This window comes from Panthera pardus, unplaced genomic scaffold (genome assembly GCF_024362965.1).
Source record: "Panthera pardus isolate Hobbes unplaced genomic scaffold, ASM2436296v1 HiC_scaffold_8, whole genome shotgun sequence".
Taxonomy (NCBI): Eukaryota; Metazoa; Chordata; class Mammalia; order Carnivora; family Felidae; genus Panthera; species Panthera pardus.
The window spans coordinates 114,397,175-114,423,585 of record NW_026527013.1 but is presented as its reverse complement, the minus strand read 5'-3'; the positions used below and the strand labels follow the sequence as shown (position 1 = coordinate 114,423,585).

At 40.5% G+C, this 26,411-nt stretch overlaps 1 long non-coding RNA gene across 1 annotated transcript; it reads right to left on the bottom strand.

The window, feature by feature from the left end:
• Positions 1–1,842: 1,842 nt before the first annotated feature.
• Positions 1,843–26,134, bottom strand: LOC109263815 (uncharacterized). The gene is made up of 3 exons (XR_002078406.2): positions 26,039–26,134; positions 15,148–16,265; positions 1,843–2,049 (listed from the first exon to the last, which is right to left on the bottom strand). It is a non-coding gene; the product is annotated as an uncharacterized LOC109263815 (long non-coding RNA).
• Between the last annotated feature and the right edge of the window lie 277 nt (positions 26,135–26,411).

Below are 26,411 nucleotides of genomic sequence, written 5' to 3'. Positions count from 1 at the left end.
TGTCTGTCTCTGCCCCTCCCTCACTCATGCTTTCTCTCTCTCTCTCTCTCTCTCTCTCTCTCGAAAACAAGTAAACATTAAAACATAAAAAAATAAAATAAAAAAACACTGTTAGGAAGAAGAGTGTGTGAGGTGCTGGAAGAAATAACTTTGAAATATTAAAGAAATGCAAATTGGGCCAATTCCAGCCACAACAACTTCACTCTTTATGTATTCTTCCTTCTTTTTATGTATCCCCTATCAACTGTTAAAATGGGACTCTTGCTCTCAGAGTTTTTGCAGAGGCCTCACCTCTGAGAACCAGATATTCCAGCATTCCAAAGAGAGTATTGGACCACCTATGCAGGGTCTACTGAGACTGTGACTTCTGTTCTGCTGGCATTAGTCTTTGGCCTACCTCCAAGTGAGAATAAGTGATATGAGATTCTAGGATTGAGGGTATTTTTGGAGAGAGTTGTCAGTGGGGAGGTAGGGCTGGGAAGGGGAGTGTTTCTACCATTTCCAAGCAACTAAGGAAGGGGATCTGTAAGAGACACTCACAGAGAAGTTGTTATTATGTCCCCTGGAATGTAAGAGAACATCTAAAAAATCTGCAGAGGAGAGACTGTCTCTAGCTTGTTGCTGTAGAGCCATGGAGTAGAGAGTTTTGTTGTCATGAGCTGTACTTCTAGAATTTGGTGACTCAAGGATGTTCCCCTTGGTCAGATGACCCCATGGAAGGAACCAAACTGGGTCATTCTGTAATGGACTCTACCCAAGAGAACTGCCTGGAGGTGCCCCCAACAGATGGGGGTAACTTGCCAGAAACCACAGGGCAGGGGTCCAGCTGCTATCTTGAGGAAATTCTTACCTATGGGAAGTCTTTGAAGAATCCATAAAAGTGCTTCAGAAGAGAGAGTGTTGGTGTTTAAATTCTGTACCCTAAAAAGAGCATTGGTGCCAAATTATAACTCACCAATCAGATAAGGCCTTTTTTCCTCTTAACTGTTTTTCCTACCTGGCTCCAACCTTGGAAGAATGAAAACCCAGCAGGCCAGACTGGCAGATGAGGTGAGCAGGCAAGAAGGGAGAAACATCCTCTCCTCCCTCTGTCACTTATAATTTCCTGGTGTGTGGGGTAGACCAGAGCTAGTGGATGGGAGACACTTAAAATTCAGTAAATTGGGGAGTATTGGTAATATACTGGGTGCTAAACACAATGGATGGATTTTGTTATTATCTGAGAGTAACTGGTAAAGCCATGAGATGTTTTGGAGGCTTTATCCAGAAAGAGGGAAGTACAACTTGAGAGAACTACTATAGAATCACTGGATGGTGGGGGGAAGAACAGTGTTACTTTGTGTTCACATCTTTGCAAATTGCAGTTTAGTTACTGAGCCAGTTCTGTGTTAATACGAAGAGCCTTACTTGCAGAGATGTGCATATATGTTCCGGAGTCTGTCCCTTCTCACCTCAAGGATGTCAACCCCACATTTGTCTCTTTCCTTTTGTGCATCATTGACTTCTCCCTCTCTACTGAATCTTTCTCACCAGCACATAAAAATAACTTTAAAAAATAACCCATCTTAAAAAAAAATGATCCCATTAACCCTGTAGTGACTGCTCTGTTCCCTGTTTCCCTTTACTGAGAATTTCTTTGAAAGAGTTGGCTGACATCATGGTCTGTGCTTCTTTATCTCTTACTCTCTCCTTAGCCCACTTCAATGGGCTTTCACCTCCACTACACCACCCAGCAAGCTCTTATCAGGCTCTGCTGTTCTCCATCTGCATCTTACTTGGTTTCTCAGCCGAACTTGGTAAGGTTGACCAGTTCCTCCTTCTTGAGACATGTTCTTCTCCAGGCTTCTGTGTTATACATATATCTGAACTCTTCCTCCTCTACTGGCTGTTCCTCAACAGCCAGCTCTTCCTCCTCCACCAGCGCCTATCCTTAACCTCTTCTCTCTGTCCAAATTCTCTCCCTAAACCATTGTATCCATCCTGGGGGCTTTACTGGACAGTGCAGATGTAACACATTTCCACCCTTGCAGAAAGTTTTACTGGCCAGTGCTGGAAAAAAACGAAAAAGAAAAGAGGTTCTTGTTATTAAGTGAAGCTGACTTTAATCAGACTCAACAAAATAAATTTCTTCTTGTGTCTATTTTGTTAATTAAAAAAATTTTTTACCCATTTCATCAAAGTTTTTAAAATAAAGTAACATAAGGTTGCTCATCGTATTCCCTTATATATTAAATGTCTACAGTGATGATCTCCTTTGTCTTCCTGATCTTGGTCATTTATGTTTACCCCATCCTTTTTTCTTGATCAATTTTACTAAGGGTTTATCAATTGTATTAATATTTTCAAAGAACCAAATTTTGGCTTTATATTCTCTATTCTGTGTTTCTTATCTATTTCATTGATTTCTGCTCACTAATATCTCCTTTCTTCTATTTTCTTTGCATTTCATTGGTCTGAAATGGGAATTAGGTTTATTTATTTTTTTCAATCTTTCTTGACCCCCCAACCCCACCCACAAAATGCACTATGCATTTGGAACTATAGGTTTCCTTCTTGGCATCACTGTTTAATATGTCACTTGTATTATCATTCAGTTCATAATGTTTTCTAATTTTATTTGATTCTTTTATCCTTGAGTTATTTAGAAGCATATTACATAATTTCCAAGTATTTGGGGAATTTTCTAATTCCATTGTAGTCAGAGAATATATTCCGTATTTCTATTCTTCGAAAAAATGTAACACTTCCCTTAAGGCCAGCATAGAGTGTATTTTGTTAATGTCTACTATTAACATACTGACATTGGCTCTCTTCTGGTTAGTGTCTGCACAATACATTTTTTACTATCCTTTTACTATTACTTCTATATCTCTATATTTAAAGTGATTCTATCGTCAACAGCATTTAGTTTGGGTTTGGGTTTTTATTCAATCTAGCATCATTTTTTAAAAATTTGGCTATTTGGCTCATTGTTATTATTTTAATTTATTTTTTTTTAACGTTTATTTATTTTTGAGACAGAGAGAGACAGAGCATGAACGGGGGAGGGGCAGAGAGAGAGGGAGACACAGAATCTGAAACAGGCTCCAGGCTCTGAGCGGTCAGCACAGAGCCCAACGCAGGGCTCGAACTCACGGACCGCGAGATCATGACTTGAGCCCAAGTCCGACGCTTAACCGACTGAGCCACCCAGGCGCCCCTGGCTCATTGTTATTAAATGGAGTAACGGGTATAGTTGGAGTTAAGTCCACCATCTTACTTATTTTTTATTTGTTCCTATGTTCTTTGTTCATTTACTCCTCCTTTGGGGTTAATCAGGCATATTTTTAAGCTTTGTTTCTTGACTCCATTATTAGATGGTTAGTTATAAATTATTGTATTTTTATTTTAGGATTTCTCTAGAGATTTAATACAGTCCATCCTAATCTTTGTGCTATTATCATATAATTTTGTTTAAATGTGTTATAAATCCCACAAGACATTATTACTGTTACATGAAATACTCAATAACATTTTATGTTTATATTTATACTTTCTGCTGCTCTTCATTCCTTCTTTCAGTTCCGTGCTTTCATATGATTATTTCCTGTCATTGGTTTAGTAGTGTGGGTCTGCTGGTGAAAACTTGTCTCATTTTTATTTTTCTAAAAGTTTATTTATTTTGCCTTCACCTTTGAATGATATTTAAATGAGTATAGAGTTCTAGAATGGCACTCTTTTATTTTAGCACTTTGAAGACGTTATTCCATTATCTCCATTGGCTTCCATTATATATGTTGAAAAATCAGTCTTTAGTTTTATTGTTGCTTCTTTGAAGTTAATGTTTTTTCTCTGGCTGCTCTTAAGATTTTCTCTCAATCCTTGATTATTAGAAGTTTAACAAAAATATGTCTACGTGTGTCTTTCTTTTTGTTTATCCTGCTTAGAAGTTGCTGAGCTTCTTGAATCTGTGGAACATCTCTCACCAACTTAGGATAAGTTTTGGCCATGATTTCTTCAAATATTGTTTCTGCTTCAATTTATTTATCTTCTTTTGGTATTCCAGTGAAATATGGTAGACCTTTTAACTTTGCTCCGTATGTCTTTACTGCTCGGTTTTGTTTTTATAGATTCTATCTGTGGTTGAATTTGTATACTTTTTACCATCCTTAGAGTCTGGTAATCTTGTCTTCCTCTCTGCTGTTGAGTCTGGTTAAATGCAGCCAATATTTTCTTGGCCTCAGATATTGTATGTTTCAGATAGAGGATGCCCATTTGACCCTTTTACATAGATTTCAATTCTCTGTTGATATTACTTATCTTTTCATTAATTTCCCCCTTTTTTCTTCTATTTCCTAGAATATATCAATCAGTTAAAATCCTTGTCTGCTAGCTTCAATATATGGATTGTCTGTAGGTCTGCTTCTATTATTTATCTTTTCTCTTGATAATCATTATAAGTCACATTTTCTTGCTTCTCTGAATGTGTAGTATTTTTGTTTGTTTGTTTGTCAGGCATGGTATACAAGAACACTGCAGAGACTACAGATAATGCTTCACCCTAGGGAGAGTTTCCACTTTCCTCATTAGGCAGATAGTTGGGGGTGCTTATCTTTGAGATGGGTAGGGTTTAAGTTGTATCTTTAGTGAGGCTTAGTCCACTTCTGTCTTTATCCCATTCCTCAAACATAGCTCTTCTGGGCTTTTGATTAAAGCCTGTAGGATCTCTATCTTTTCAGTCCTGAAAGACTGGGAAATTTAGTGCTGTATTTTGGAGGTTTTGAATTTAGCTCTTTATCCTCCTACTCTTTGCTCCATCAGAACCTCAAAATCTGGAAGATGTCCTAAGGGGAGCCTGGCTATGTGTTTGAATGACAAGACCTTTTTCTCTAGTTATACTTTTTATCCTTAGCACCACAAAACTAGAGAAGATTGTATTATGCTCTTTGGAAGCCTTCAGCCCAACTTCCCAGCTTCCTTTGCATAGCTTTTGAACTCAGAAGCTGTCCCATGGGGAAAACCAGCTATGTGTTTAGTACTTCTCAAGTTTAGTTTCTCTCACCAGCCCCATGTGACTGCCAAAAACCTCTCTGGTTTCTCTTTCCTCAAGAAATTCTTCTTTACCAGCCAAATCTAATTCTCAGTCCATGCCCAGAATTGTCAAATATCCCCAAAGAAGAAAACAACTGGTAATTTATGTAGCCCTTATTGCTTCCTCATTTTCTGGGACCCTTACAAATGTAACTTTTGTAGTCTGTCTGGCTCTTTCTTGTTGTTCCAATGGGAATTCTAAGCTGCCATGACCTACCACGTTTTACTTAGGAAGAGGAGTCCCCTGATCCTTATGTTTTATGGGAAAAGGCTCACCAATATGCTTACAACTTCAAGAATTGAAGAGGGCCATAGCCTGCTTCTAGTACTTGGATTCCACGATGTGGAAGGTTACATTGGTGGTCCAGACTTGGGCTGTTAATTGCAGAGGCCCTGAGCAATTAAATGGCATAGCCTTGGAGATACGGCCAAATTTGATGTGAGGAAGAAAGCTGCCAGAATGAATGGTAGCTTTTGAATGGACTATGTAAGCTTGCAGCAATAACTGTAACTAGCAATAATCAAAATTGACTGGTGCTATAGGATTCTGAATATGAAGTGGTATGAATGCCTTTATAAGTTTTTGCTCATATTATCTTTTTCATATACATATACACAAATACATACATACATATGTATGTATATATAAATGTATATAATATGTACATTTTTACTCTAACCCCACTTTTCAGTCATTATTAATAGATGGGGATTTATTTTTGTATTTAATTATGCTTTTAAATTATATTATTCCTTTTCAAGAACAATACTGACATTTTAAACTAGATCCACATCTTTTATAACATGACTAACTAGTTTATAGTTCCTTTTTTTGGCTTCATGTTTTGGTCAGTTGAAGGATGCCTTCAAGTTATTTCTTCTAGAAGTTATATTGGTATTTTATAAGTACTTGCATGCCTGACCATGTCTCTTATTGTCTTCATGAATGAGAAATTACCTTGAAATCCTCAGGCTACAATTTTTTTTCCCCAAAACCTCTAGATCAGTGGTTCTCAACTTTGACGGCATATTGTCATCTCCCGAGAAGCTTGAAAAATACTGACGGCTGGGTCCCACCCCCAGAAATTCTGATGTAATTGGTCTGAGATGTGGCCTGAACATCAGGATTAAAAACAAAATAAAAAAAATAACAATAAGAAATATGCTTGGGCCCCATTCTAAGTCAATTAAACCTGAATTTCTGGGAGGAAGCGTGGATATTGGCACACTTCTTCTGCCTTGTGTGAGAAATTCTCAAATTTGCCAACCACACTGTCACTTTCCAACAGTGTTGATTTTGTGCTTTATTGCCATCAATGTGGATTTGAATTTTGCTTTCACATTCTTACAGTTTTTGTAATCCTTTCTTACTTGTAATCTCCCTTTTAATCTGATTCTGTAGTCTCTTTACGCCAGTTAACAGCTTTCTTACAGCTTTCCCCTCTTTTGCTATGGATGTGAGTCATTTTACATCTTACAAAATCATTTTCTGAAGTTTTCTTTTATATTTTTCAGGCGATTTTTTTTTTTTAACATTTATTCATTTTTAAGAGAGAGACAGAGAGTGAATGGGGAAGGGGCAGAGAGCAGAGGGTAGACACAGAATCCCAAGTAGGCTCCAGGCTCTGAGCTGTCAGCACAGAGCCTGACGCGGGACTGGAACTCACAAACCGCGAGATCATGACCTGAGCCGAAGTCGGACGCTCAGCCAACTGAGCCACCCAGGCGCCCCTCAGGAGATCATTTTTGAAAGCTTGTTTTTCTTTTATATGTCCAGAATGATGCTCCCTATCCCTTTTTCCCAGAGTTGCTTTTTTTTGTTTTGTTTTGTTTTGTTTTTTTCTGTGTGGTTTTTTTGTGTGTGTTTTTGTTTGTTTGTTTTGTTTTGTTTTGTTTTGTTTTGTTTTTGGTCAGACCCCAATTTTTATTTTTCTGGTGGTGCATTCTTTCTTTTTTTCTCTTATCTCAAATAAGGCAAAACCAATCATATTGGCCCCACTCTCAGGCAATGTGGATGATAGATGATTACTTTTCATAAATCCCCTTCTATAGTACTTTTACGCATTCTCATCTCCAAATCTAATTGCAGAGGCTTTCTCTGTGCATTGTTTTGCTATACAAGGAAACATCTTTTACCTCTCTTTGCCTGGCACTCTCATACTGTGATTGGGCACAAAGTACTGTTTAAAATTTTAATTCCAGTATAGTTAACATACAGTGTCATATTAGTTTGAGATGTACAATATAGTAATTCAACAATTCCACACAATGCCTGCTGCTCATCACAACAAGTGTACTGCTTAATCCCCATCTTCCCATACATCTCCCCCTGGTAACCATCAGTTTGCTCTCTGTAGTTAAGAGTCTGTTTCTTGGTTTGTCTCTCTTTTTTCCCTTTGCTTATTTGTTTCATTTCTTAGATTCCACATATGAGTGAGGTCATTTGGCATTTGTCTTTTTCTGACTGACTATACACAAAAATAAACTCAAAACGATTGAAGACCTAAATGTGAGACTCAAAACCATAAAAATACTAGAAGACAGCACAGGCAGTAAAATCCTTAACATAAGCTGTAGCAAAATTTTTCTAGAAGGGAACTAGATGCAAAATAAACTATCGGGACTATATTCAAATAAAAAACTTCTACACGGTGAAGGAAACAATCAATAAAATTAAAAGGCAACTTACTGAATGAGGGAAGATGTTTGCAAATGACATATCCAACACAGGGTTGGTATCAAAAAATATATAAAGAACCTATACAACTCAACACCCAAAACTCAAAAAAATCCAATTTAAAAATGGGCAGAAGACATGGGCACAATGTACTTTTAAAAACATTGTCCAGCAACGCTCTTACACACTTTTTCTCCACTTTCCACCCACAGTGCTTTCCTTATGGGGACCTCTTATCTCAGGAAGCTGTTCACTAACACCAAGATATACCTCCTGCTTTACTTCTGGCACTGTTGTTTTCTGGGGTTTTCCATGTCTGCCAGATGATGACATGAACTGGAAACAGTAGCCACCCAGAGAGCAAGACCAGTGGGAGAGGGAATCACTGATGTGCTTTCCAGTGGGCCTATGGCTGACTCTGAATCAGTGGCCTATCAGGAGGGACAGAGTTGAAGTTCCTTCCTGTCCTTCTTCAGAGAGATGAGTTGGGGTAAAAACTGGGTAGGCCATTCTTTATCTGTGTCTGGATTAGAACTAGTATATCTACAAAGCTCCATGGGTGGTTCTAGTGCATACAAGGTGGAGAGCCACTGTTTTCGTCAGCAGTTGGAAGGAGCTGAAGGAGGGACTATTGGGGCATCATTTCAAACTGGAAACTCAGGCTGAACCTGAGCAGACCAACCCGTGGAGGTGAGAGTCAAGTGGAAACCAAGACAAGTAGTGAATAGGATTTGCAGTCATCCACGTGATGGTGTTACTGGGACAGTGACCCTGAGAGGGGGAGAAGGGGCAGATCTGAGGAATAATACAGAAGCAACATTGACAGCCCTTGGATCCTGAGCAGATGTAGCGGGAAGAAAGGGAAAGAGTTGGTGACGATGTTAAAGATTCCACCTTCCTGAGTATGTTTTGTAGGCGTGAAGAAAGAAATATTTGTCTGGTCTCTTTAGAAATAGCATATTGAGGTTAAAAAGTGGCAGCATTTATTATTTAGCTTTATCTATTCACTCACAAATATTTACTGAACACCTACTATGTTCCAGTCTGTGTTAGATCCTGGGGATACAATAGTGAAAAAGGACATAGGCCTTGTCCTCACAGAGTCTTTTTAGTCTAGGTGCTTTAGATACAGACAGCCTCAATCAAATCAATCATACCAGTGAATGTGTATTATAACCTGAGGGGAATGCTCTGAAGGAAAAGAACCCCCCTGCTATGAAAACATGTAATAAGGGAAGCTGAGGAAGAAGCGGAGGGAGATCTGAAACACAGCACTCCAGGCGGGAGAACATTCCAGGAGGGAGAACAGGTGACACGTTTCCTAAGGGCTCTAGGAGATGGAAGAGCCCCAGTGTGGCAGGAACTCCGTGTGATGAGAGCAGGTTTGAGAAGAGGCCAGACAGGTGAGCAGCATCCTGCAGAAAGAAGACCCCTCTGTCACTCTGTCCCCTTCTGTCATTCTGTAAGCTCTGTGGCACTCAACTCTGCGCTGCTCATTTCTGTCGGTGTAGCAAACCGGTCAGAGGTTGCTGATCTATGCAGCCTAAGTGAGCAAGAGGTTGTTTTAGGCACTTCCCATGAAATTCTATATGATGATTAAGAAAACAAAAAAAACCTTTTTCTCTGCTTAGAACTGCTACAAATATTTAATTTGGTTTGGAAGGGCAGAAGTGTCTCAGTAAATCTATATTATAAATGTGTCCAAAGCTATCTCTTTCTGTAAATCCAGTAGTTTTTTTCAGTGAAGAAATTGCTGCATTCGACGTCATCTCTCTCTGAAAACAAGCAAACATGCACTTATGTGCCTACACTGGGCTTCTTAGGCTTTATGAAGCTTCCCTCTGTCATCCTCATCTTCAAACAAATGTACTCTGATCTGTGGTGTTAAAGGTGATTCCTCCTCACATGTGTCTTTTTCTCCTCCCTATTTCTGGGCAAGTTGTATGATAAGCTAGGTTGAGCCAAAGTGGGGGAAAGAATTAAACCCCACCAGAAAAAAATAAGTCCCGGGGTGCCTGGGTGGCTCAGTCATTGAGCGTCCAACTTCAGCTCAGGTCATGATCTTGCAGTTCATGAGTTTGAGCCCCATATCAGGCTCGCTAATGTCAGCCTGTCAGCACAGAGCCCGCTTCAAATCCTCTGTTTTTTTCTGTCTGCCTTTCCCCTGCTTGTGCTCTCCCCCAAAATGAATAAATATTCAAAGAAAAAAATAAATCCCAACCCCCTCAGGAAGCACATCTGATATTTCCCTATTCATAGTTCTTTGAATATGACTGATAGCTGTCAGAATAATTGCAGGCTGATTTTTCCCTCCATTTTTAAGCTGATTTTTTTTTGTTTGATTAATTGATTGATTTAGCCTGACATTTCTCAAATTTTGACCTTTATGTGACTTTAGTCCCAGCAGAACTTCACTTTTCAGTCCACACCCTTGCTACACATCCCCAAATGCCAGTACTTTTCTCTTATTCTAATCTAGTCTCCTTCCCCCACCCATGTCTCTCTCTCTCTCTCTCTCTCTCTCTCTCTCTCTCTCTCTCTCTCACTGGCTTTTCACACTTTCTGCATTTGGCTTTCACTCTCGTGTTGCCCTTGTACCTCCTCTCTTTCTTACTCACATTTTCTCCCTATTTCTCTCACACTCACTGTCTCTCTCTCCCTCTTATTCTCTCTCCTACAATTTGTAAAATGATCTCGCCATACTTGTAGTTTCACCTACCACCTGCACAGAGGTATCTTCTCTATATTTGTAGTTATGGGGCTCTTTGAGTTGCTAATAACAAAAACCAGCTTTTACTGGATGCAAAAAAGAAGGGGAAATTTATCAGAAAGTTAGAGACATCTCCTAGAATCAAGGGTTGAACAATCATGAACAGATATGGTTCGAGTCCACTGCTAATATGTGAAGTTAAAATCACTAATTCCCAATCTCCTTGCTTTTCTATTCCTGGTTTCAAATTTTTGGAAGAGAGAATTTGACCATCTCAGACCTAATGGTGGATCAATCAAATCTGGATAGAGGTGCAGAGTTGTGTTAGGCAGGCAAGACCACTTCAGATCCACCTATGTCTGTTGGGTTGTTCCCAGTGTTCATAAACTAGACAGCAACCCACATGGTTGTACACTGAAATCTCAATCCAATCCTAGTTTTCTGCCTTTTGGATGATAGACTTACTCAGATGAACCTTAGCAGTGACTGAAATTCTCATTTTCCCTCTAATACCTACTGTTCTTCAATGGGTATCACCAAGAAAATAGTCTCTTGCCTGGTCCTCCAGCTTGGTTGTTATCAACAATCCCTGACTAGCTTCACTCCACACTACACATCCAATAACAATAATACAAATCCATACCTGTGTGTAAAGAAGAAGAGAACCCAACCAATAAAAAACATAAAGCTCAGAGGATAATTACAAATAATTCATCAATTTTTTTTCAGCGGGAATTGGGCTTTGGTCACAGTAAATAGAACATTTTAATTTAAAAAAAGAGTTGTCTAATTATTCATTTATTTATCTATTTAAAATGCTTTCTGAGTACTGATTCTGTGCTGGTTTCTACTGGGGGCCATGAGCACAGTGGTGAGTAACATTAGCCATGCCCCTTGAACTTGGATCCTCTAGTCTAGCAAGGATGACCAAAGACTGAAGAGCCTTGCAGAGCTGTCTATAATTTACAATTATTTTATGTGCTCCAAAAGGAGATGAATGAGGGTCTATGCACACAGTAAATAGGAGGTCAGGGAAGTCTTTTCCTGGGGAACTGATGCTTGCTCTGAGATCAGAAGGCTGGGAGTGGGGGTGTTAGGGATGAGAAATTGAGAAGAACCTTCCGGGCAGAGGGAGCAGGGAGTACGTGGGCTCTGGTGCTTTTGAGGAACTGGGAATCTGGTGTGCCATGGGAGAGCAGAGATGAATGGAGGAGCAGAGTAGAAGGCAGATGGGACAGCAGGCTGGGCCAGCCCTTGTGAGCAGGTTACAGATTTCAGGCAAGGGGCCATCAAGAGCTTCTTAAGCAGTAATGCAACAGAACAAAATTCAAGTTTTAAAATGATTATGCCAGCTCCTGTGTGGGAATGAGCTAGAAGGGATTGAGAGAGGATATGGGCAAAGTGAGGGGTGCATTGAGTGAAATCTGGAAACAGCTCTTGTGAAATGTTCGCATATCTGTAGAATTGGCAGAAAGCCAAAATTCTCTGATAATTTTATGGTTGTTTTCACTTTGAGCCTGCCAGTCGTCATAGTTCAGAGGTTATATGAATAAAGTAGTAATAACGTCAAGACAGAAATGTTAAATGACTAGGTTTTGCCCCAGATGATGAAAGAATAATATTATGCATGAATCAAGGATAAGCCCTAGGTTTCTGGCTTTAGAAATTAGGTAAATGTTTGGTGTGACTGCCTGCACTGTCTCTTTTATTTCTCTTTGAGAGAAGGTTATCCAATGACAAGGGGCCATCTTGGTTATGCTTTTTCTTCAGTTGGTCAATATTCTAACTTTGCATGCATACGTAATTGATTTCTTTTGTCACCCACTATTGGAGATAATATATCTTTTTTTTTTTTTTTTTTTTTTAATGCTTTCATTTTTCTTAAAGGCCTGAAAATGTTTGGAGGATTGCAGGAAATACTGAATTTAGGTACTTAAGTCATTATGAAAGGTATCCTTCAAAGCTCTCTGGTAGTTTATGACTCACTCTAATTCAAGTTTATTAAAAACATACTGAGGGATTTTAAAAGTAGCATTTTAAACACTGGCGAATGTTCATTTTGATGGAAAATTTGGAGGCAATCTGAGTATCCATTGCTAGAAAAAAGGAAGGCAAACTGTGCTGGACACAGAGATCAGAAGGAAGAGACTGGATGTCCACACAGCAAGAGCTGTGTTTGGTGTACAACTATTTCAATGGGGAAAATAGGGTTGAGGCTAGAGTATTTCAGACTCACAGTAAAATTTAATTTTCTTATAAAATTGTAATAGTTTACTCCTTCCTTCTTCCCTCTTTTCTTCCAGTCACTCATTCAGTTAGTGTTTTTTGAGTCTCAGCCACTGTGCTAGGTACTGAGGATATTGTATAGAATAACATACACATTCCTCCCCCAGTGGAGTAGGGAGATAGACTTAAACAAATAATCACATAAATACATGGGTACAGATTGTGATAAATTCTTTGGAGAAAAAATACAAGTTACTAAATTTCAAAGAGGCAGACGAGGATAGGCCTCTTGGACAAAGTGACCTTTGACTTGAGACGTAAAGAATGGTATTTCCCCAGGAGAAGCTGGGAGAAGAACATTTCAGTCCACAGGAATAGCCTGGACAACACACCCCAAGAGAAAAAGGGCCTGGTAGCCATGAGAAAATGAAAAGAGCTTGATATGAGTGCATACTGGAGGGAAGGAGACTGGGGTAAAAGATGAGGCTGGAGAAACATGAGGAGGCCAGGCCATTACAGGCCCTCTAAATCTTGTTACTAATCTTACATGTTTACCCACAGACGAATGACCTCTGTTGAAGGGCTTCGAGCTGGGGAGTAAAATGATTTGATTGACATTATAAGACTATGTCTATGCTATACGGAGAAAGGATTGGAATTGAATACGAATGGATGCAGTGGCTTGGGTGAGAGGCGGCTTGCACAAGGGAGTGGTAGTGCAGATGGAGAAACATGGGTAGATTTGAAAGATATCCTAACAGTAGAATAATTATAACTCAGTGTTACATTAGATATAATGATGAGAGAATGGTGACATCAAGAATTTTTTAAAAGCAGAACTGTTTCACAGTACCTCGAAGACAGGGCATCAACAGAATTCCTTAGGGACTTCACTAATTGAGTGGATTCCAACCGCTCAATAAGGAAAAGTTACATGTTCTTTCTACAACTTGCCACAGAACACTGTATGACTTTGACATAGTAAGGGCTCCAGCAGCTTCGCTGTGGCAGGAGCAGCAATAACCAGAAGGTGCTTAGGGGAAGATGGCAGAGCAATGGGACAGACTGGAAGAAGTGTCCTTGTTCACTGGGTCTGTATGAGGCACTCTGGGAACTTCTGGAAACCTTGGTAGGATAGAACTTAAAAAGGAAGCTGAGGTCCATGTAAGTAAGCATGTGGGACAGACTGTTAGAGTGACCTCATTATGTGAATAAGTTGTATATGGGCTCAGAAGATTAGCTAGGGATATCGGGGAAGGCCTGGTCAGGCTTGAGGTGGGCCTGCTGGTTTAGGATGTATAAAGATAGAGGAATTGGGCGGGGCTCTGGGAGGGGTGTGTGTGCGCGCGTGCGCAGAACTTCAGACAGAAGAAAACAGCTTCAGGACAGGTCCCAGGCCACACGTTTTGGCAGAAGCAGTGTATGCCTGAAAGAAGACAGAGAGAGGTAGGGCTGCAAAAAATGGGCAGAACCAGACTATGTTAGATGTGCAATATAGCAGGCTTAGAACTTTGGTCTTTGCTTCATAGGAAAAGGGGAATCTTTGAAAGTTTTGGAGCAGGGCAATATTACAATTTTGTTATAGGGAAAATAATTTGGTAGCAGCGTGTAAAATAAAATATTTTGAGAAAAGACCGGAAGCCAAGACCAACGTTGTCCACAGGAAGAGTAAGGGATTCCTCGGACCTAGAACATGGGCTGTGGGGTGGAAGTAGAGGGAAGATTTGACAGTCTTCAGGAGTACAACTCACAGCTCTTTGCCTGGGGTGGCTGCAGGGCTAGGAGTGAAGCAGGGAAGAAAGGTTGATAGATGTTGAAAAGGAAATAGCAATCAGCGAAGTAAGGAAGGAAATGAGTGAGAGATTAGGGAGAACAGAGAGACGAGAGGAAGAGAGAAAGAGAAGAAACAGAGAAAGCCAGAGCCAGAGCCAGGGCCAGCGTCTGAGAGAGAGAGAGAGAGAGAGAGAGAGAGAGAGAGAGAGGGAGAGAGGGTGAGAGATGGAAAAGAGGAGAGAGAAGGAAAACACAGGGTCTTGAAGCCAGCTGCTAGTGCAATGTTAACACCTTTAACAGAAATAGGGAAACACTCAGAAAAATCTGGTCAACTCGCTTTAGTTAATCTAGGTCTTGGGATTGTCACCTCATTACCATCATGCACTGAAACTGAAGTCCAATGGCTAAGTTTGTTCTGACTCTGACCCTTTTCTGGTAGTTATTGGGAGAACTGTGGGCAGCAGAATGAGACAGTCATAATGTAGAAGGTAAAATATCCCTGTTGTTAGGATACTTATTATACCATCTTTGGCTAAAAGAAGGAGAGACGCCTAATTCCTAATCAGGTCAGCTAATGTTCAGAAAAGATTTTTAATTCGACCCAACTCAGATTTGACCCAATTTTAGATTGTCCTTGGAGAGACAGTGGTTCTCTGGCTCCCAACCAGCCCCCTAGGGCAGTGACACCCACCTTTTGTTGCTGACAGCCATCCCAGGTGGTCTCAGCTGTGCTGCCTGGACACCATTGGAGGTGTCACACATATGCAGCTGGTCCATTTGTTGGATGCTCTCAGCCTCATATGTCGCCACATTAGACAGGCGTTCTACATCACTCCAAAGCAACAGATTCAAATCCAGCTTTAGAGAAACAGCTAGAAATGATTGCAGAACTCATCTGGAGGAAAAAATCCAAGCCTTTCCTTCACATTGTTGAGCCAAGAAAAAGGAGAAAAAGTCCCTTACAGTAAAATGAATAGGGGAGAAAAGAATTTTCCACTTGTGCCTCATTTTGTCAATGGATCATATTTCATAATTATTCTTTGGTATGTTTTGGGGAGACATTGAGGCATTTGGAAAACTTGCTTAAAACCCTGACATTTGTTTGATATGAAATTTACCCTTTGTTTCCCCTGCAAGAAATCTAACAACTCTGGACTGTTGACAAACATTCCCTTTTGGTGTCCCCACTCCCCTTAAAGCCAAAATGAGGTAACGGAAATTTTCTAAGCAAATATGTAATCACCCCAATTTGCATATTGTTTGCATAAGTAGGGATACAGGGATTTTTCTCCTCTTTCTGTGGGAGAAACCCAACCACAGTACCTTCTTGGATTTCATCTTGTATCTAATTTCCTGCCTTAGACACACAGTGCCATGAGAATTTTCCCGGACATACGATAATCTGACCCCCCATCTTCCAGGCTTCCTTTAATAACCAGACAAAATTACTCAAGTCTTCATCCTGCACAATAGCAGGAAATCCATTCTTTTCCAGAATATCTGCTCTCTGGGACTCCAGAGAGTGATTTCTTACTACCTAGTAACAGCTTCTGAAGGCTTCTGCTTCTCTCTCCTGGCTTTACTCCAAGTATTCGGTTCCTCCTTTGTGGTGGTCAATCGGTTTCCGAAAGATGAAGATAGCAAAGTGAATTATGAAGCACAAAGGACAACAGAAAGTTCTTGGATATCATGGTCCCCTTCAGTGATTCTGTTTCACAGTGAGTCCTTTCTCTCCCTTTCCTCCTTGGATTCTGGCTGATTGCTGGAACCCATTGTTTCACTCATATCCAAATCCCCAGGTCCCAGACTCTGCAGAGGAAAATGAAAATCTAATTAAGGCAAACTTATAAAAATAAACACTTCTCTTCTCCAGAAACCTACCCCCACAACTCTCCGTTAAGGGAGACTCCTTTTTTCTTTATTAAGAGGAAGTTCACCTCCTTTTCTAACCACTTTCCCCATTTCTCAAATTAGTCTGGGCCTTATCTTAGACAACCAAAAATTCCTTTAAAGCCTTACTTTAAAAAAAGAGGTATTTCTCTCTAAAAATGAACCAGCTACTCCCACTTAGCAACAGCCACAATCTATGGGCAGATTTTTGTTCCTAAAACAAAAGCCATTCTAAAACATCTATTTCTCTGCTGCTTCCAACATCTTTATTTATATTTAGTAGAGCAGAATATATAAAAAAGAATGACTATCTCTGGAACTCAGAGAATCTGTGAAGGAGAAAAGAGCCAACAAAGAAATTTATTATAAATAGTATTCAAACTCTTTAAATCATCTGAAGGAAGATGATATAAAGGAAAAACTACCTGCCTGGAATTCAGGCAGATGACATACCTGTTGTTCAAACCCAAGTCTGATAACCATTTACTCTGTGTCCTTGGGTAAGTTATGAAATTTTGTAAAACAGAGATAAACATATCTACAACACAGGTTGTCATGAAAATCAGGAAAACGTATGTAAAGGACTTGTTATCTAGTTAAGGGCTCCATAAATATCTCTTCTCACCCCATTCCTCAGACTAGTAAACTGTGATTGTTTACAATATAAACCAGTGCCTTAGATACCTCAGAATTAACCAATTGAAAAAGAAAATATTCCAGTAGGCAGTGTAGAAGCCAAACCCATCAAATTTCTCACCTTTTCTCTGTCTTCTTGTTCCTTTTAGCATCTCTCCTACCCTGTCTTGGTTCTTTCAACTTCCACCCTCCCCCACTTTCTCTCCAGTATCATTTACTCCTTGCTGTATAATGGGAAACTGTCCACAGGAAAGAACCAAAATATAATTAGTGCTTATTCTAATTATTTAATAACATTTTATATTCCCTTGTTTTTCCTTAATCCAAGTAAAAATGTTAAATTTGTCTTTCAAAGAAACAAAGAGAATAAATAAACTGGCTTTAAGTATACTAATCTCAGTTGATTCTAGGAGGTGGGATTGGAGGCCTGTTGGTTCTCTATAGCAAAGAGCTTTTTTACTCTTGTCTTAAACCACTTTGCTTCTTATTTTGTTTTACTATTATTTATTAAATAGTCACACATCTGCAGACTTTGTGGAACAAACAAACAAATGAGAAGATCACAATCACTTTGCAATTATCCACCCAGGTACTGAAAACATGGGAGTCATCCTTGATCTCTCTCCTTCCTTCCTACCTGGCAGCAATCTGTAAGTCCTTTGGGCTCTACTTCCAAAATAGATTCTGTATCCATCCACTTTCCTCCAATTCTAGACCCCTGCCCCCTTGGACTTCTCAAAAAGCCTCTTAAGGATTGCTCTGCCTCTACCCCCCAACCTCCCACAAAAGTCTGCACAACAGCCAGAATAGGGTTGCTAGAATTAACAAATAAAAATGCAGGACACCCAGTTAAATTTGAATTTCAGATCAACAGTGAGTAATTTTTTAGCTATATAAAATATTATTAAATATTACTTTTCATACTAAAAAATTATTTGCTGTTTATCTGAAATTCAAATTTAACTGAGTATCCTGTATTTTTTTCCCAGCAGCCCCAAACTCTAAAATGTAGATCTGGAGTGCCTGGGTGGCTCAGTCAGTTGAGCGTCTGACTTTGGCTCAGGTCATGACCTCACAGTTGGTGAGCTCCATGTTGGGCTCGCTGCTGTCAGTGCAGAGCCCACTTTGGATCCTCTGTCCCATTCTCTCTCTGCCCCTCCCCTGCTCATTCTCTCTCTCTCTCTCTCTCAAAAATAAACATTAAAAAATGTATATAAAATCACATCAATCTCCCAATGACTTCCCATTGCTTTCTAAATAAAGGTCAAACTCCCTGCCATGGCCTGCCAAGGCTTTCATGGACTGACATTGTCTATCACTTCAGCCTAGTTGTACCATTCTCTGACTCTGCTCATCTCAGTAGCCTCTTTCTGTTCCTAGACCCAATCAAGTTCATTAGATGTACCATTCCTTGGCCTGGAATTCTCTTTCTCAGATCTATACCTGGGTGGCTCCTCCTGTCCATCAGACCTCAATTCATTTGTCTCCTCCTTAGTGGGCATTCTCTGTTTACACAATTGAAAGCAGTTCCCTCATTGATCTCTGTTACATCACTTGGTTTTATTTCTTCACAACACATATCCCACTATGGGGACCTCTTGCCTACAATATCTATCTCCTTCACTGAACTGTGAAACTTTCCCAATCTGTTGCCTGTTATATTCCCAACATTTAGTGTGGTACACAGTAGGTACTCAATAAATACTTGATGAATGAATGGTTCTTTCTCTTTTTGTAACCCTACTCTGTCAATCCATGTCATTGGTTCAATTGGCATCTCTATCAGAACAGGCAGACACAATGGTCCAGAGAGGATGAGATAAATGGAATTATTGCTTGTTGAAACATATTTTGTACTTTGTTGACTCAACTGTCTGCACTGACAGGCCAAGAATAAAATTTCCGTGATCCATTGTTAACTAAAAAAAGCAAGTTACAAAATGGTATATGTAGCATGACCCTTGTAATAGTCATAACACATAAATATTTGTTGAATGAGTCACCTTTTCTAAAAACATGCCTATATACAAATGTCTGAAAAATGTCCTAAAAAAAGTAAAAAACATAGGTATTTCTGAGGAGATTATGAGGAATACTTTATCTTTTCTTTACATTTTCTTTAATTTTTATACCAGGAAAATGTAATCATAATCATAATAACTTTTATAATTAGAAAACATAATAAAACCATTTCTACTTTTAAAAGAAGAAAAAAGTATTTACTCACAAGGAACTTGATATTTGAAATTTTATTTGCAATAAAAGATATAAACTGATGATTAACAGAAGAGCACATGGCTTTGAAACACATGAAAATATTTCTATTCTCAGAGAAACACAAATTAAAACTTTTCTGAGATACTGCTTTCACCCATTTGTTTGACAAAAAATTCAAAAGCTCACTAATACACTCTGTTGGCAAGGTTTAAGGGAAAATAGCAACTTACACATTGTTAGCAGAAGAATGAAGTGATAATGTATATGAAGGTCAATTTGGTAATACTTATCAACATTTCTCTTGCGTAAACAAGGTTGGAAAGCTGTTACCACATGTGCTGCTGTCTGTCTTTCGATAGTCCACAAGATAAAAATGATTTTTCATTTAAGAAAATTTTTTTAACGTTTATTCATTTTTGAGAGGCAGAGAGAGACAGAGCGCAAGCGGGGGTGGGGCAGAGAGAGGGAGAAACAGGATCCAGTGCAGGCTCCAGGCTCTGAGCCAGCAGCACAGAGCCTGTTGCTGGGCTCGAACTCATAAACTGTGAGATCACAACCTGAGCAGAAGTCAGACGCTCAACCAACTGAGCCACCAAGGCACTCCTGATTTTTACATTTTTAAATGGTGAAACAAGAATCAACATAAGAATAAATTTCGTAACACATGAACATGATGTGAAATTCAAATTTCAGTGTCCATAAATAAAGTTTTATTGGAACACAGCCATGCTCATTTATTTATATATTGTCTATAGCTACTTTCGCACTACAACTGCAGAATTGAGATTGAGATAGAGACCATATGGCCTGCAAAACCTAAAATATTTACTATCTGGCTCTTTACAGAAAACATTTGCCTATGTACTCCTAGCAGAAAGCCTTTGACCAATAACTACACTTGGAGCAATTCATTTTATGCACTTAAAAGTGTGTAAAATGAAATGCTCAGCACTATTTATAAACCATATAATTGGGAATGGCCAAAATGACCATTGTAGGATTTTTAGGAAATTATGATACATCCACACCAAGACATAGTAGTGGTGATATATATATATGTGTGTGTGTGTGTGTGTGTGTGTGTGTGTGTGTGTGTGTATAGGATAAATGTTTTATGTACTGATGTGGAAATATATCCAAGACACACTGTTAAGTAAAAGAACTCTATATATTGTGGGATTCCTCCATGTTGGACAACTCTGAAACACTATTCACACTGAATTCTATGTAAGTGGCACCCCCCTAGAGTTGTGCAAGAGTAGGTGCCCCAATAATATGCCATTCGTGTGTAAATAGAAGGGGGAATGTGTACTCATGTATGCTTATGTATGTATGCACAACCTTTATTCTGTGAAGGCTGCATAAGGAACTAAAAATATTGGTTATTTGTTGGAAAGGTAACTATTAGAAAGGTAGGGGCTGGACTAAAAGGTATGCCTTTTAATACCTTTCTTGGTATTAAAACCATTCAAAAATTAAATAACTTTTTAAGAGATGAAAAAACATCCAGAAAAAATATCCTGGTGGATGCCTCCGTCTTTTCTGAATTCATTGACCTCCTGGCCTGAAGTAAAGGCAGTTGTCAGTCAGCCCAGTGCTGTCCTGTGCCTGCTCCTTCCCCTCCTCACCTGGCATCCTGATTCTCTGCTTCCACCTCACTGTCTCCTGTGGTTCCCCTCCCGATTTCAAGAATGCCTCCCCACCACCCTGTCCTTCCCACCACCTCCCATGTGTCTTGTGCTCTGCGAAACTCCTGTTCTTTAGAGACAAGCCCACCTTAATTCTCACTGACAGCTCATCCCTTCCCTCCCTCTTGGCCTCTCCTGGCCCAGTGGTTAACCTGTCTCTCAGTCTCCTGGTGCCCTTTCCTGGGTAGTCCTCACCTCCTCCCAGACCTGTTCTTAGTGGTGAAGGGGCTTGGGCAGGATTCCCTTACTTCCCACAGCCATTTCTAGGCTGTCAAAACACAACTATCTTCCTTGCTATTTCATCTTTTGAACTCCATGTCTTCTGTCTACATTGTCCTCTTCTAATCAATGATGTTGTGGCCTCCTGTCTGCTCACAGGCACTGCCACGTCTTCAGTGTTCTTTCTTTTCCCCATGCAGGCCACCCCATCATCATCCATCACTACATGTCTTTCTCCTTCTCTCCCATGAGGCCTCAGACCCCCACCTTCATTTCACATAATGGAGAAGCAGCACCCTCATGTTCTGGGCCTCCTCCTTCCAAAACCCCTTGAGAGATCCCCGACTTCTGAAAAGTCCATAGCAGGCTTCTCTCTCTCTGATAACGTCTCTCAGCTGTCTGCTCTTCCCCCCTCACTCAAGTTCACACTCCCCACTCTGATCACCACAGAGAACTTGCTTAGTGCCTCAGTGTCCTCTGTCTGGCCTCCCATGGAGGCTGCCACACTGGGGCTGCTGTTGCCTTCTATGGTAGAAGCTACAGACCAGGCCTATTCTAGAATACTGCTTTCTGATTTCAACCTGCCATATGCTGTAGCTTACCAATATTCTCTTTTTATATCCTCAAAGCATCACCCAAGTGGTGATTTCATCCCTACTTTCTCCTGTAATTCTAGCAAAGTAGTTCCCAAATCTTGATTTTGGATCACCTGGGGGTGAGGACATTTAAAAGGCTTCATGCTCAGGTTCCACCCCAACTAAATCAGAATTTTGGGGGTGGGAATCAGACATCAGTACTTTCTTGAAGATCTTCAGATGATTTCAATGTTCAGCCAAGTTTGAAACCACTGCCACAGTGTTTCTGGTTTACGCTCACACTTCATGTCATGCCAACATGACAATTAGTCTCTCTAGGAATTTCTTGTCTAGGAAGTGAAAGCTATAAAACGATAAATAACCCTGCTTGCTTTTGTCTGGGCAAATAGTTTGCTCATCTGGGCAAACAGCTCTCTTCTCAGGACAATAGATTGTTTACCTTGGCAAATGGTTCACTTATCAAACAACTGTTTGTTTATTCAAGACTTGACCTTCACCTTGCTGGGTTCACCAGTATTAACTATCGTGTCATGAATTTTGCTCAGTCCCAGTCAGATCTCTCTTTAAAAGACCCACATTGAATCACTTGAACCCAGACCCACAAACCCTATAAATATCCTTCCCTTATTTTTGCTTGAATAGCAGGTTTTTCTGTGGTCTTTTGAAGGAGTTGGCTTTTGGTAATGTAACTTCACTGGTCTTTATCTGCACCCTCATTTTACAGCTTTAGGCTAGGAGGAAAAGTTTTCTGACCTCCATCATATGAAGCCCATCCTCTCCTGTAAATAATGACCTCCAGTCATCTTCTCCTTTGAAACCTTCCCCTGTGTCTAGGGAAGCCACTTCTCTGATTCCTTTACCCACACACCAATATTTCCAACACAAGATGTGTGGGTTTTCCACACATCAAGTAATTCTCTGCAACACCAGCTGGGTACCCTACAATTCAGTTCTGGCATTATCCAGCTGGAGTTAGCCTCAGATCCCATAAATTGAGGGCTTAATCCCACAAGACTGCCCCCACTTTATATGCCAATCACAAATTCTAGGCTGTTACCTGTACTTCTGTAAATTGGGATTCCCACAACCCCCTACATGGGTTCACTAGTTAATTTTCTATATGGATCACAGAATTCAGGGAATTCTGATGGGGGAAATCCAGATGAGGGCAAGGTATGTAGGAAAGAGCACAAAGCTTCCATGCCCTTTCCAGGCACCCCACCCTCCCAGTACCTGCATGTGTTCACCAAGTCAGAAGTTTCCAAATCTAGTACTTTTGGGATATTTATGAGTATTCATGATATAGGCTGATTGATCATTAACTCAGTCTCCAGCCCCTTTCCCCATCTTGCAGGATGGGAGGTAAGGTAGAAAGGTCCAAGCTTCTAACATGGCTTTGTGTTTCTGGTGACCAGCCGTCATCCTGAAGCTATTTAGGAGACTACCCAGAGTCACTTCATTAGAACAAAAGACATTCCAAGGGATTTTGGAAAATTCCAAGGGATTTAGGAGCTCTGTGTCAGAAACCAGGCAAAGACGAAATGTTAGAACAAAAGCTGCTCCTCATGTTCTTATCACATAGGAAATCACAAGGATTTTAGGAGCTCCATACCAGGAATTGGGGGTAGATATGTATATTTATTATTTCACCCTTCTTTCTGACTCCATCCTTAATACCAGGTGTGCTGAGATTTGCCCAAATTGACAAGATCTTCATTTGATCCTGATATCTCTTCTCACTACAGGTTAACAATTCTTTCCTATCCAAATCCTTGAATATGTGAACTGCCACCACGGCGTCACTTTCCTGGGCAGTGACATCCTCCCTCTCTTGCTCCTTTTGACTCACCACACAGCTGAACATTTTCTCCTACATTTTACTAATGAGCTCTTTATTGCCACATCTAGTGGTCTTTCATCAGAGTTCCTTTTGATGATTCTACTGGATATGACACTATTACTTCACCTCTCTCTCTCTCTCTCTCTCTCTCTCTGCTTCTATGACACGTCACTTTCCCAATGTCACTCCTTCACTCTCCTTCTCTCACATTCTCTCTCTCCCTTTTCTGGTTCCTCTTCCTTGCCTCACTTACCAACAGTGAGTTTCCTCTAACACTCCAGCCTAGTCACACACACCTTCCCTGAAGGCATTCATTCTCCTGGCTTCAACCCCCACCTCCGAAAACAACTCACATGTCAGTATTTAAAGCACAAGATAGACCAGGTGTTTCATAGACAAACAGCCTTGAATTAATCAAATAGCTGATAAGGGTGAGAACATCATTTCCAGGGAGTGGTTCATATGAGCAGCTGGAATTGCAAGCAGAATCTGTGTCAGGATGTGTGCCCAACAGTGGAACTGTAACCTGTGGCCGAGACATCCCATGGCTCCGTTGCATCTTGAAGACCCCAGAGCCCCACTCCCATGACTGTCCATCTATCCCAGCAGCACTGTCTACAAGGCATCAGCCTAAGGTCTTTGGCCAACCCTCAGAATAACTGGAATGGAGTTTATGAAAGGAAAATGAGACATGCCCTCTTGAGAGTGAGGTCTAAGCAGCAAGCCATCATTCTCAACTGCCTTAAGGGTACAGTGAGAAATACGGGTGATCTTTCTGCTATAGTGGAGACACCATGACTATCTTGCCCTGATGTAGTCAGATCATAGGAAGTGAAATGGAGGTAGAAGAGAAATTCCTCAGAGGGCATCTTCCTGAGTTATCCCTGAAAGAGCTCTGGAGACATTCAGAACTACCTTTGGGCAAGCGGTGTTTACTGTTATCTAAAAAATATGTTTAAAACAACATTTTAGCAGCCACTGTACTCAGTGCTGGTGATACAAATATCAATACAACTTGTCTCCTGCCTCCAAAGGGCTTACACACAAGCACATTTTCAATGAAGTATGACAGGATTAGACAGGCTTTAAGGGAGTTAGAAACAAAGAGCTATCATATTTGTAATAGTGTTTAATGTTTCACAAAGTGTTTTCACATCCTTAACCTCATTTAATATTTATAAAGCACAATAACATGGGCAGAGAAAATAGTGTTGATTTTATTTCACAGAAGAGAACATCAAAGCATAAGGAGGTCATATGTGAAATAATGTGTGTAGCATATGGCTGAGAGCTGGGACAGGAACCAGGGGGCCAAGTAGAATTTCCTGCTTTTGTTACCATCTCATGATGCCTTCCTACCTCAGTCTCCTCCGTGGTATAAGGAAAGTGCCAGACTGGATGTTCTTCTTCCATAGTTCCTTCAACTATGACATTCACTGACTATAACAAGGACCCTCCCTCAAGGAGCTCCCAGCCCAGGAGGGACAAATAGATCAAAACACTGACAACATTTTTCCCATGCCTCCTTTACAGGGCCACTGTGAAAATTACATTACACTATGCACTAACCCAGTGAAAGTGCTTTGTGATTCAAAAAACTAGAGGCAATGATCTCAGCATGTTGTATAGACCACTTTGTAGCAAGTATTTTTCCAGGCTCTCATTAGTTTTCCAAGTATCTTCCTCCCCCAGGAGACTGCAGGGCAAAGGAGCAGGCTTTACTCACCATTGCTAAGAACAGTGTGCTCAAGATTGTTGAGGAAACAATGAACAAGATGAAGCAGGTTGGTCTTAGGGAAGGAAGTGGCTGGATCCATGTGCCAAATGCTTTTCACCTCAACACACATTTTTGTGTTTTTCACAGTACCTAGCTTAGTGTGTCAGTGGAAATTCACAGTGCAAGTTCAATGACTATAAAATGGGGTGGGGGACCGATTTTGGCTAAGGCAAAGTAGGACGAGGAAGCAGGAGGAGGAAGGAGAAAGGCAAAGGAAAGGAGGAGATAGAGCGTTAAAATTTGTAAAATGCTTCTCTCTCCATAGATATCAGTGCCAGGACTTAATTTATCTTGGCATCCTCATATGTTTTTTTTAGAATTTTAAATGAGTGCACTGGGAACTCTAGGTCTGCCGTGGGAGAAGACGCATGGGAAATCTCATGACGACATCATGTTCCAGGAAATCATGCTGTAGTCGCAACAGCAGCAAACAGCTCCATGCCGAAATTCCTTATGGAAAGATGGAGTTTGCTTTGTGTTGTTTTAGGCTCTCTGGCCCAGGAAGCATTATTGGATGGAAACACTAACCCCACCCCCACCCCCACCCCCACTCCACCCAGCTCCCAGTGCTGTCTTGTGGTCAGTGAGGCGCATGCAGTTAGTGCCTCTTAAGAAATGTGGGACAGGGGGCTGTGTGGAGTGCTGCCAAGGGACAGTGGAGGTGCGTCAGCAGGCTCCGTGACAGGTGGCAGAGGCCAGGGGACTGGGGAATCACTTACAGTCACGGAGGTTTCTTTCTCTCCCAGGCTTTGTGCACTGATGGGAATGAGGCAGCCGGCAGCCAAGCCACATAACGGGAGCCTGGAGAAAGACGTCTTGGGCAATTTACACAAGAGTTTCCTTCTTTAAATAACCACACAGTAAGTCAATATCCCTGAGGGCATTTGTTTATTGGCTGCCTTGTTACCTTTTTTTTTTTTTTTTTTTTAACACAAATCTCTTAAAGACACTTCTGTTGGTTTTATATACACTTGCTCAGGCTTGTCTTACTTTGGTAATACTGAAATTCTGCCATTTGGCAGTTAGGACAGAGCCAGCTTTGAATCTGGGAACAAGAGCAGCTCAAGGTCAATGAGACAGCAGGCTTATTTT